Here is a 13,111-nt window from a genome sequence, read left to right as displayed (position 1 = left end):
TTGCCTACGCTTTTCAAACCCTCAATTCACGCATGACCACCTGACCATTAATATAGCGCAGCATTACTTACACACACAGCTATAAGTTTATTTATTTTTTTTTTTAACTAGACCACGATATAGATGATACCTTTACAAATATACTGTCACAATATTTGTGACCAATTACCTTACTTGTGCACCGATATTTATTTATTACACAGCTGCTAATTTCAACTGAATCTCCAACGTAAACAGCTGGAAAAAGACTAACGTGATGCGCAAGCGCTTAATCACAGCTGACAGCCAGCATGAGTAAATGCACTCTGCATGGGGAGTGTTTCTATTCACGGTACTAATGCTAAGGAGTAAAACAAAGAATACTCTTCTAGGAGAGTAAACGTACGCTAAGTTGTTCTATGTGAACAGATAACGAAGTTCAAGATCCAGCCATTTAGAGATGCATGGACACACTGCATTTCAAAGACTGGAGATCACAGGCAATAGGAAATACAGAGAGAGGGAGACAGTTCCAGAGTTGTCCTGTTGCATAAATGAAGGACTGTGAGTATTGGTTAACTCTCGCATTAGAGAGCTGGACAGAAAAGAGATGGGAGTTTGTCGCTAGATGGATGTTACGCGCTCGCCATACTGGTGGAGGGATGTAAGTAGACACCTCAGAGGAGCAGTGACCATTGAAGCAGCGATAGAAAAGAGGTAAAGATGCAACAGTGCAGCTAAAAGACTGGTAGAAAGGAGCCAGTAGGCGAAGGAGAGTTAATGAGATGAAAAGCTTTCACTCCACCTTGTTGAGAACAGCTGTATGTGAGGAGCCTCCCCACGTATGAGAAGTGTACTTTACACAGGGGCAAATAAAACCCATGCATAAATTCAGCAACTGTGCAGGGGTAAAGAAGGCACACAGTCGGCTTAGCACACTTAATCTCTTTTACGAAAGACGTAAAAGGTTCTTTCCATGATAAATCCAGATATAATGAAACCCCGAGTATGTTTAAAGGTGATGCAGGAATGAGGCGAGTAATATTAAAAATTAGGGGGGACTCCTGTGGAAGATTATGCCGGGTTGTTAGATGTAACGTCTGAGGTTTGATGTATTAAAAAGATTACGTTTACCCCAATCAGATATATGAACCAAATCATACATTCGGTGTGCCATAGCCTTATCCCTTGTTTGCTGAAGTAACTGCTGAAATGGTAGCTGCTGTAGCTGAATGGAAAGGTGGATGGTGGAGTCGTCAGCGTTTTAGAGGAGAAGGTCAGATGTAAAGCTTATAAGGTCATTTATGAATTAAAGGAAAAGAGTTTGGTGATAGGACAGAGACCTGAGGAACACCACTATTGATAGCTCTAGGTGAATAACGGTGGCCGTCTACAACAGCAAAAATAGAATGAGCAGAAAGGAAGCTAAAGATGAAGGCAGAGAAAGATAGAAACCGCAATAGGGCAGTTTGGGCAATAAAGATTTATACCAAAATTAAATATTTGTGCCAAACACGATGGAAAGCCTTTTAGATGTCAACTTCAATGGCAAAGCTTTCTCCAAATTCCCGAGAGGAGGACGACCAGGAGTCTGAAAGGTAGGTGAGAAGATCACCAGTGGAACGTTCCTGGCAGAACCCATTCAAATGATCATAAGCAAGGTTAGCGTATGATAAGAAAGATGCTTATATTTTTTTGTTAAAAATAGACACCAGAATATTTTAAATACAGGATGTTAAGGTAACTGTTCGATAGTTAGAGGGCTGGGAATGGACACCATCCTTTGGAACAGACTGACTGAGAGCAAACTTTCGATAAGAAGAAAAGGTATAAGTTTACAGACATAGGTGAAAGAGTTCATCTAGGCAGGGTGTAAGCACAGAAGCACAGATGTTGAGGACAACATGATGGATCCCATCAGGCCCATATGTCTTGTAAATATCAAAGCTGGTGATGGCAGAAAATACATCAATTGAAGACATTTTAATTTCAGAAATGAGGAAGTCAGAAGGGGGAAGTGATAGTGGAACAGCACCAAAATCGTCCGAGGTGGAACTCGAGGAGGAAGTCTGAGAGAAGTGTTCTGTTTTTTCAGTAGAAGAAATAGATACAGAGCAATCGGAATGGAAAAGAGACGGAAGGATGATGAGGTAAAGTTGTTAGAAGGGTTTTTGGCATGGTGCCAGAAGGAGCGGGAAGAATTGGAGTTTGAGAGTTCAGAGCATTTAGTACAAATGATATTACTTTCAGCTGAGTGAAGAACAATTAGTGCAATTCTGTGCAGGAACATAAAAGAGATGAGATTTAGGAGTGGGTTGACTCCAGTACCTTTTGTAGGCCTTCTGTTTGTTGTGGAGAGCATTAGAACGAACGTGATTAAATCGTTTTTTTTTTTCTTTTTTGCATTATTCAGAGGACATGATGAAAGAATGTATGCTTCCATACCCATGAGAATAACATATGTAATGTGCAAGGCAACTCAGATTGCTCCCGGCCATGGAAGCAATAATCATTCCAAGGATAATCAACGAAGTATTGCCTAAGGGCACCCCAATCTACATCTCCAAAGTGCTTCAGCCACCGCTTCCTTGGAAGATCTACAGGTCTTACTGGAGCGATAGGACAGGTTAAGATGATAATGTTGCAACTTGAGGAGTCCAACGGAGACAAAAGATTAACAGTGAAAGCTAAAGGATTAGCTGTAAGGAAGAGGTCGGGTATGTTGGAGCTCTCTTCTAGATGATCAGAGATATGGGTAGAATGCTGCGCAAGCTGTTGTATGTCATTAAGGAGAGAAAAGATGTGTTTGTTCACAAGGTGGATTAGTCAAAGGAGAGGGAAGCCAAAGGTTGTGGTGAATATTGAAATATCCTAGAATGGAGATTATTGAAATCTCCTAGAATGGAGATTTCTGAAAAATGAGAAACCGATAGAATGTGTTCCATCACAGAAGTAAGACAATTGGAGAGTTTTTCATAGTCAGTAGGATTAGGGGATATGTAAATTGCATATATAGATTTACTCAGAGAATGACAGGAATGCAGAAGCCAAAGTAGAGAATTCAGAAGATTAAAGTTCAGGAACACGAGAGCAAGATATGTCATTGTGTACCTCTACACAAGAGCCATCTTTGGCTTTGGAATGAGTATGGGAAAAGAAGCAGGGTACAGAGAAGAGTTTGTCAGTCGCCTCAGACAACTGGGTCTCAGTTAGGAAGAGAAGGTGAGGTTTACAAGAGGAGAGGCGGTGCTCAACAAAGAGAAAGTTGGAGGAGAGGCCGCGAATGTTGCAGAAAGGAAGGAGTCACACTGTGGCTCCAGGTATCTCACCGGGTCGTCACTGGGAGAAGAGCGGATGGTCAGGGTTTTGATCTCCCCCCTTCTCCTTCGGGAACTCCGAGGCATGGTAAATATTTAGAATTTTATGTTTGTAAAACTTTTAATAGGAAGTGAAGTGTGTAATGTGCATGTAATCTGGTGCTGACAGTTAGAGGAACTTGTATTGGAGAGCATGTGGCCTATTCTTTGTGTTACTGAGACACAGAAAAAGTTCAGCAAAGGGGGATGGTCAGGAGTTAGTCCCGAAGGCTGATGAAATGGGAGCTCCAGCACTCCCTGTGTCTTCTATACATGCCAATAATTTACAAGCTTCAGTGCCACATATTTGTTTAGTTATAGATAAAGACCTGAGGAAGGCCACACATACCACATGGACATCGCTTTAGGTTTGGTAAAGGGAGCATGCACTCAGTTTCAACTACCCACTAGCAAATTATTCACGTTTTTATATAGAAGTGAAACATTGTCTTTCCACTAAGAAATGCAGAAGAATTAGACTGAACCACTGGAACTGCACTTGGAATTTCAAGTGAAGAAGCACAGCCTCTGACACTAATTGTCCTGTTAGTAATGTGCAATTTTTTAGGATAAAAGAATGGAATTTTGGATGTATCTGGTTACAGGCTAAATTATGCATTTGACACGATAAGATTTAGGCTTTGGGAGGAAGCTCAACCTTAATCCATGACCCCCACCACCCGGAAAAATAAAGACTACTAGTTTTCAAGGTTCAGGAATGAAATCTCGCCTTAAATGTCGGGACTGAGTATCCCAACCCCAAGCTTGTACAGTTCTAATGGACAGAAAAGGATTAAATGAATGGATGGAATTGAATCTCTTGTGTGAATTAACACCTGCGTGTGGGCCAGCAGTCACGATTCAGGGCGTGGAGTGCCGCCGGCTGATTGGATATGCTGCCAGCACCTTCCCGGCACCCTTTGACCTCATGACCATTTTCTATGACAACCATAGGGTAGGTAGGTACCCAAGGTAGCCCACTGATGCACAGCTCAGTCTGTACACGGCAGTGGTAGAGTGTAGAATGATGTCTTCCTTATCTTCCTCGTTTGATTCCGATTGCATCATCGATCCCCACAAAAGTTCTGCCCATACCGCTAGGGAAAAGTCTCAGTGACTGAGCAGGTGTGTGGGAAATTATAAATAGTAAAAAGGTATGCACAAAGTGGTTTTTTTTTTTTTATACAAGAGTGAAATGTAAGATATGTTATGTGTAGTGTTACAAAATAAGTGTATTATAATAAGTTTTACAAGTGCATTGCAATAAGTGTTACTGTTTATGGTTATTTGTGAGACGATGAGTTGATATACCTTGAGTAACCCTATCTAGTACAGTCAAAGAAAACCAAAAGTGCACTGGCGAGAAAGATCACCTGGTTGGCTGTAACTAAATTTTTTTCCCTCGTTACGCAGAAAATAATGGTGAATACGTGAGCATTAGTGTATTTGTGATGTTAAGTACAAAAAATGTAAGTTTTGTGTAACATTAGTAATATTTTCACGATGCCTCTGAATAGTACAAATTAGTCAAAATTCTATACAAGTAATTACCTCATACTCAACCATACTGCATGAAACAACCAGAGTATTTACTTCTCAAAGTGCAAATACCCGTAATCGTGATGTCAAGTGCAAATATAAGTGCTGTAGTAGAGGGAAATGATTATAATTGACACAAGAAGTGAGGACTGAAAATAAAGAACTATTTTCTTCCTATCAGTGGTGGGCACAGCTAACCAAAGACTTAGCTTCGATGGTCGATAATCCACTAACTCAAAAGTCAACTCCGATTGAGCTAAGCCGATAGACTGCCGCAAAATATAGCTGAAGCTAACGATTTTCGATAAACAGCTAACTTTCACTATTGGGATTTCAATTCGGTTTGTTTATTTGGCTCTAAAACCCTCAATGAAAAACTCCTAGGTAGTTGAAGTTTTAATATATTGTAGCCTAGACATAGAACTTTAGAAAAAGGTAAATCATGCCAAGATAAGATCTTTCAGATGATGATCAAAACTTTTATATTTTATAGTGCAACAAAGAGCCAAACAAGTCATACTCATCAATGCTTGTAAGACCTTTATTAAGCATGAGTTACAACTTTGTTCATGACTTCCCAGTACTGATGAAAACTGAAAACCTTCCCCAAAAAATAATTATTAATAAGAATTTATTCAAATTTACACAGTTCATGGATTCAAGAAAGTAAGATCAAGGCATTTATAATATAAATTGCAAAGAACCAAACAATTCAGACTCATCAATGCCTGTAGTTATTGTTATTAATCCAGCCATTCACTTTGTCTTCTCTTTCTGCTCCTTCATGGACTTCTTCATTGCCTCCACATGATGCTGGTTTCCCTTCATAAATATCAGCCTCTCAAAGTTGGCATCTGACAGGCTGGCTCTCTTGACCCTCAAGATGTCTTTGCCTATGGAGAAAAGGCGTTCAACTGCAGCGCTAGATGGGATAGGCGTGTTGTACTTCACGAACAGGTCGATCAACACTTGCTCATCCAAGAAGGCTGCGTCAGTCAGGACGACATCCATTGAGCGGGAGCTGCGGGATTCCAACCATTTTTTCACTAAGATCTGTGACCAGGATTTCAGGGACTTGTGGCTCTCTCTTCTTTCAGGTGGCTGCTAGACTTTCTTTAACCCTTTAAACGCGACCGTGAACAGTCGACCATCCCCGAGTGGCGGGGTTGTATCGCAGTCTGAGCACCTGTAGGAAAATATTAGCAAAAAATCAGAGATTAACCCTAGAACATTATACTTAGTTTGGCAGATAGTACTTACATTCAGCATTCTCCAGAGACATGTGTTGAGCCTTCGTGGACTACCCAAGGACTTGTGGAAACTTGCAAAATTGGGTAACCAAATCTTCACTTTCACACCTCCAGCAACCCGGTTTCCCCTCTACCACAGCCTCATTCTGTCACAGTAAACTTTATACTACAACGTAAAGGTAGTTTGGAATCCGTATTTGTACAATAAGCACTGAAAATAAGGCTAAAATCAATGGAGCGTACGGCCGACATGCAGCGCGGCGGCGGTCTTCCTGTCACTCAATAAACATTTCCATTTTCACAGCCAAAAACATGTATACTACATTATTTTCAATCATATTACTTCCCAAAAGATCACCGCGGTGCGCTTTTTATTCTGCCTTACGCCCGTCACTTTATTCTCGTTCCTGTCGGCCGCTTGCACTGACTCGGAAGAGCTAGAACTCGCCATAATGTCACTTTGAAAGCCTGCGGAAAACTGACGCTAAACAGGGGCAAACCGTGCGAAAAAAAAGCTAGTGATACAACTGGGGAAACAAGCGTTTCCTATTAACATAAACTGCTTGTGAGAGGAGAGCGCAGATTTACAGTTCTGAGCACTCAGAGCGCTGTCATGTATCACAGCCAGGCTGGCCGGGCCGTGGTGGTGGGGGGAGGGGGGAAAAACGCGATACTTGGCAACAACGGAGGTCAGTAGTGCAAAGGTAAAGTATGCTAATTGTAGCTAAAGGGTGGTGGTACTGATAGACAATACCAGCTGGAGCCTGCTTGCCCGCGGTTATTCAAAATTTACTAGAATCGCAAACGCGACGCTCCGTCGTTATGTCCTTTTCGACGAGCGTCGCAAACGCGACGCTCTGCGTTTAAAGGGTTAAGAAATTATCATCATCTCCATCGCTGGTACTGCTGCTGCTGGCCTCTCCATCCTCCCCGACTCTCAGGGCTTCCTCCACGGCAACCTCCATAGCCCTGGTTACCTTGTTGATTTGGGTGTGATCATATTTCTCCAGATAGAACAGACGAAACTTGGGGTGGAAAGCAGATGCCAGCTGGCATGCTGGTCATCTAGGGTAGGCCCAAACCTTTTTGTGATGCCTAAAATCATCGCATCTACCAAAGGATTGCAGTACTGGAGGTCATTGGACTTAACCTCATTCAGCATCATCAGAATGGTTGCTATAGTTGGGAGAAGGCTCCCGAGATAAGCCTGTTTCTCCCCCTGGATCGTATCCAAAGCCCTGGCAACAATGGACATCACGTGCACATATTCCTTTAGGAAGGCAACCTCAGAATCAGTGAAAGTCGACAGCTTTAGCTGCGTCATCACCTTGTGAACAGCTGGTCTCTTCTTCAGCAACATTCCATTGAGGACAACAATCGAGTCATAGATGGAATTTCATCTGGTACTGCTGGGGACCACCAGTCTCCTCTCTAACTCTTCCAGAATGGTGTCTGCCGACACTGTGCTGCGGCTGTGCTGGTTCCATAGTGCCTGTGCCTTTGAAATGGCTTTTCTGTAGGCCGTCTTGAAATGAATGTTGAGAAGTACCTTATCAGCATCCACGGTGGGTATCAAATTTAAGGTGTGGGCTGCACACCTCATATGCGTTGGCAGGATGTGGGCACTCGACTCTGCCTTGTCAAGCTTCTCATCAGAGGAAGGCTGAATAGAGATGCTCTTTATTTCAACCTCTTCATCCACAGCCCCGGCATTGGGATCTTCATCCTCCATGTGTTCTATGTCTATATCAATGGCAGGCTCAGGGATGTCTGGCAAGTGTTCAGCTTCTGTGCCAAACTGTACAAATGCCTTGACAAAGTTGCTGCCATTGTCTATTGTGGTCCTGGTCACCTTGTTCTGCAGGTGAAACTTGTAGTGGATGTCCACCATGGCCTCAACGAGAACATCAAAGGTGTGATGCCCTCTGAGCTGAAAGCAGGCCAGAACTGCATACTGTCTCATGCGGGTTTTGGGGTCCAGCTAGTGCACCGTCATTCCCAGATAGGATTTGTTGTGAGCCGACCAACAGTCTGCTGTAGTTGCCACCCAGGGGATAACCCGCAGCAGCCTGTAATTGAAAATTATAAAATGTAAAGAGTAAGAAGATATGTTGTATAAATAAAAATAAATGATTGAGTAATAACTAATGATGCTGAAATACGGTACTGTATTATATTAAAGAATGTCTGTAAAACTATCTTTTTTCATGGGGAAGGGGGGATAGAATACTTCCCCAGTATTCCCTGCTTGTCGTAAGAGGCGACTAAAAGGGACACTTTTATCTACATTCTTTTTGCTCTCTTTCTTTCCCTTGTACTTTGTCTGTCCAAACCCTCTGCATTTTACTTTCATTTAGTTAATTTCCTCTCTCCACTGTCTGGTTCCTGCGAGTCACTGGCATTGGCTCCAGGGTGAAAAAATTTTACTGCTTAAGAAATCTTGATGAACTCTGGTGACGAAGCAATGGCCCTCAGTTCCGTGCAGCCCTTAAGTGGGCAGGGGGTGCTAAGAATCCCACGGTGTAGAAATAAGTTCATAAATCCAAAAAGAACTTTAAGAATAGGAAACTGGAATGTTCGAACTCTCAATCAGGCTGGTAAAATTGAAGAACTTATTTCAGTGTTCAAGGAATACAAGATGGATATTTGTGCTCTTACAGAAACGAGGTTGCTTGGAGTTGATAAAATGAATTTGGAAGATGGTATTACTACGTTGGTTTCTGGTAGGAGTGATGGAAATCATTACCAAGGAGTAGGCTTACTACTGAGTAGAGATGCTTGCAAGGCACTATGTGAGTTTGAACCAATTAATGAGCGCTTGCTTTATGCTCGCTTAAAATCTGACCATGGTAATATCAGTATGGTTGTAGAGTACGCTCCGACAAATGAGGCTGCTGATGAAATGAAGGATGACTTTTATGAAAAGCTGCAGGATGTAGTGAATAGAGTGGCAAGACATGATGTGTTAGTTTGCATTGGTGATTTTAATGCGATTGTTGGCAGTAGTAGGGATGGCTTTGAAGATTGTATGGGTAAGGAGGGTGTTGGTATAAGAAACGAAAATGGGGTGCGACTTGCAAGCTTTTGTTTGGCAAATGACCTTATCATTGGTGGAACTATCTTTGAGCATAGAAAAATACATAAGACTACTTGGATTTCACCATGTGGTAAATATTGTAACCAGATTGACCACATTGCAATTAGCAGAAGGCATAGAAGTTATTTGCAAGATGTTTGCGTAAGGAGGGGGCAGATATAGGTAGTGATCATCAACTTGTTGTGTCAAAGATTAAAATAAAACTTAAGAGAAACGTTAATGGTAATTGTACAGGAGGTAATAATTATGATTTTGATGAGCTGAGAAGTGATGAGAGCACGAGGGAAAAGTTTCGGTGCGAATGTAGAAACAGGTTTCTAGTCCTGCAGACTTTGATGGAATCTGAAGACAATGATATTAATCAAATGTGGAGAGAGGTAAAAGAGGTTTTGCATGAGAGTGCTAAGGTTACTATTAAGAAAAAGGGAAAAGCGAGAAGGAAAAAGTGGATATCAGATGAAACATGGAATGTAATTCAGAAAAGGAAAGAGGCTAAGTTAAGAAGTGAAGAACAACATGTTGATGGCCAGGTAGTTGAAGTACTTAGAGCAAAGTACTGGAGTTTACATTCTGAAGTAAAAAGACTCGTTAGACGTGATAAGAGGAGACTATATGATGAAAAGGCGACAGAGACAGAAATTAAATTAAGTAAAAATGACGGTCAGAGCACAAGAGTAGCGTATCAGGCCATAAAGGAGTTAACTGGGACTGAAAGGAGAAGGAAGGAAATACCTGTACGAGATAGAAATGGTAATTTGATGACTAAAGATTTGGATATAAAAGGAAGATGGAAAGAGCACTTTGAATCTGTTCTAAATAGACCAATCCCAGCTGAAGAGGACATTTTGCCAGCCGAGAGAGATTTGCAGATAGAAACAGGGGATATAACTTTGGAAGAGGTAGCAAAATCTATAAAGGAGTTAAAGAATTTTAAGGCTCCAGGTGAGGATGGAATATTCTGAAATGCTTAAGGTGGAAAATGACGTGTTGATGAATGCGCTTTTGAAACTTTTTAATGTGGCTTGGGATAATGGTGGAATTCCAGAAGAGTGGAAAAATGGAGTGATTATAAAAATACCAAAAAAGGGAGATTTAAGTGTGTGTGGCAATTGGAGGGGGATAACTTTGACACCTGTAGTTGCAAAAGTCTTTTCCAAAATCTTGTTGAACAGAATAGAGCCAGTAATTGATAAAATTTTAAGACAAGAACAAGCGGGATTTAGAAAGGGTCGAGGTTGTAATGATCAGATTTTTATTGTAAGGCATCTAATGCAACAAGGTAATGAGATGAAAATGCCACTTAACATGTGTTTTGTGGATTTTGAAAAGGCGTTTGATAGTGTTTCACGTGGAGCTATGTTGAAAATTATGAGATTCTATGGTATACCAGAAAAGTTTGTAAATATTATTAGAAGCCTGCATGAAGGTACTTTTGTAAGGTAATGGTGGGTGGTTCTTTGAGTGATCCATTTCAAGTTAGGTCAGGAGTGATTCAAGGAGGAGTTCTTTCGCCATTGTTATTTGTTTTGGTTGTGGATTATGTTATGAAAAAGGTTGTAAGGAGAACAGGTGCAGGAATTAACTGGACAGAAAATAAGAAGCTGATGGATTTGGACTATGCTGATGATATTGTACTGATTTGCGGAAGTATTTACGAGATGCAGAGGGTGCTCGATTGTCTGGTGGAGGAAGGAGAAAAAGTGGGATTGGTAATAAATTGTGGAAAGACTGAAATTATTAATATGAACGTGGAGAACCAAATCGATTGTGTAATTGGGAATAATGTGGTGAAGAATGTAGAAAACTTTAAATATCTGGGAACGATTGTATCATCTAATGGATCATTAAACAATGAAATTGAGGAGAGGATTAGACAGGCTTGGCGAGCTGTTGGAATGTTGAAATCTGTTTGGAATAATAATATACTTTCGGTACATACTAAAGTGAAAATTTACAAGTCCATGGTTAGACTAATTTTAATTTACGGGCATGAGTCATGGTACAGTACAATTGCAACAGATCAGAAAGTATTAGGATTTGAGAATAAAATACTGAGAAGGATTCTTGGGGTAAAGTGGCAAGACAGAGTTACAAATGAAAGAGTAAGGGATATTACGAGAGTGGAACCAGTTAATGAATATGTGAGACTGTCTCGCTGGAAGTGGCTGGGGCACATATACAGAAAAGAAGGTTGTTTAATACAGGATGTGCCAGAGTGGACTGCTAGAGGAAGAAGAGGTAGAGGTAGGCCGAGGGAAACCTGGTTGAGGACAATGAAAAAAGAAGCAGGAGAGGAGTGTTGGTGGGACCTGAAGGAGATGGCAAGAGACAAATATTGGTGGAGAAAGTTCATTGAGGCCCTATGCATCCCGTGGGGTGCCACAGGAAATGATTGATTGATTGATTGATTAATAACGGAAGTAAATTTTGTATTAATAAACATTACAAAGTCTGTCATTAATGGAATTACTGTCATAACTTATATATATATATATATATATATATATATATATATATATATATATATATATATATATATATATATATATATATATATATATATATATATATATACACTACATTTAAAATATGTGCAATAGTGACAAACAGGGCATAGTGTCTGCTCACTTGTAATTAACTGATGAGATGTGATTTGAAATTTAAAGAAAATATATACATATATCATAAAAAAAAAAAAATGGAATTACCTATACGTTAAATAATATTCATACCTGATAAGATATTCCTCCAGCTGCTTATGCCTGTCCGAGTTCCCTGACCAGGGTGCTACGAGACATTGATGTCTTACTGGGGTTCAGTGTCTTGATCAGGCTGACAAAGGTGGGGGACTCGACTACATGCAGCGGCAACATGTTGCCGATGATGCATCCACAATCTTGGTGTGAACCACAGATTGAAGGACAGCAGTGCCAGCAGCTACTTGGCCAAATGTCTCGTAAATTGAGGGCTAGCACATTCTCTTTGTAGTTGGAGAAATGTTACTGCCACTGCTACTTTCCAAGGATTGCCTGCGTTTCCCTCAGGAAGAGCCTGCCTGGATCCTGTCCTCAAACTGGCAATTATGAGGCTGGTGGCTCCTCTTAATATGGGACTTCAAGTTGTGGAGGCTTGTCACATGTCCCTTGATGATGGTGGTTTTGGGCTGGCACAAAACACACCTGTAAAGAGTTTTGTATGTTTTTTCTGAGATTATATATTTTCATATACTGAATGTCCAGTCCATCAGAGTTCAATAAATACCTTCTAAATAAGAAATATAAAGAAAACAATGCATATAATTCAGGGTCCCAAACCATGAGGCTGAAGAAACCTGTCTCAAAATGTAGGCCAGTGGTTCTTAACCTGGGCGGCATGCTCACCTAGTTAGGTGTCAGTAATTTCAAGGGGGGGTGTGAGCCCTTGGGAAAAAGCAGGAATTTTTCTACTTAGATTTGTTATTCTCTTAACCAAGGAATTCATGATCAGTAAAGAGACTAATATTTTTTTCATTTTTCTTTAAAATCTTGGAGGGAATTTTATTAATTGATGCAAGGGGGGCGTGCAGGGAAGGACCAATTCTTAGAGGGGGCATGGTACTAAAAATGTTAACAACCACTGATGTAGGCTATCCCTAAATTTCTAGTTCACAACAGTTACGGTAATGGAGTAATTAATGGAAAGTAATTTAGGAGACATATATATTTTTGTAAACTGACATGTTAATAAATGAAAATGTTTTCCCTTCATCCTAAATCCCAAACAAACGTTTTAAATTTAATACGGCACCCTGTAGGCTGTTAAAGTTGTCTACATAAATGTGTATTTTGGGTGTTACATTCCTGAAGCTCAAGCTGCCGGTGCTCTTCTCGTTCTCACCCTCTGGCAGATAT

The 13,111-nt window shown here is 40.7% G+C and overlaps 1 pseudogene; it reads right to left on the bottom strand.

Annotated features, from left to right (window-relative positions):
* Window positions 1–5,630: 5,630 nt before the first annotated feature.
* On the bottom strand, window positions 5,631–12,595 carry LOC145395803 (uncharacterized; annotated as a pseudogene).
* Window positions 12,596–13,111: the final 516 nt, after the last annotated feature.

The sequence above is a fragment of the Coenobita brevimanus genome, chromosome 33 (genome assembly GCF_032717465.1).
Source record: "Coenobita brevimanus isolate Jiangsu-jjx chromosome 33, ASM3271746v2, whole genome shotgun sequence".
Taxonomy (NCBI): Eukaryota; Metazoa; Arthropoda; class Malacostraca; order Decapoda; family Coenobitidae; genus Coenobita; species Coenobita brevimanus.
The sequence above is the reverse complement of the archived record's forward strand: the minus strand, read 5'-3'. Positions and strand labels throughout refer to the sequence as shown.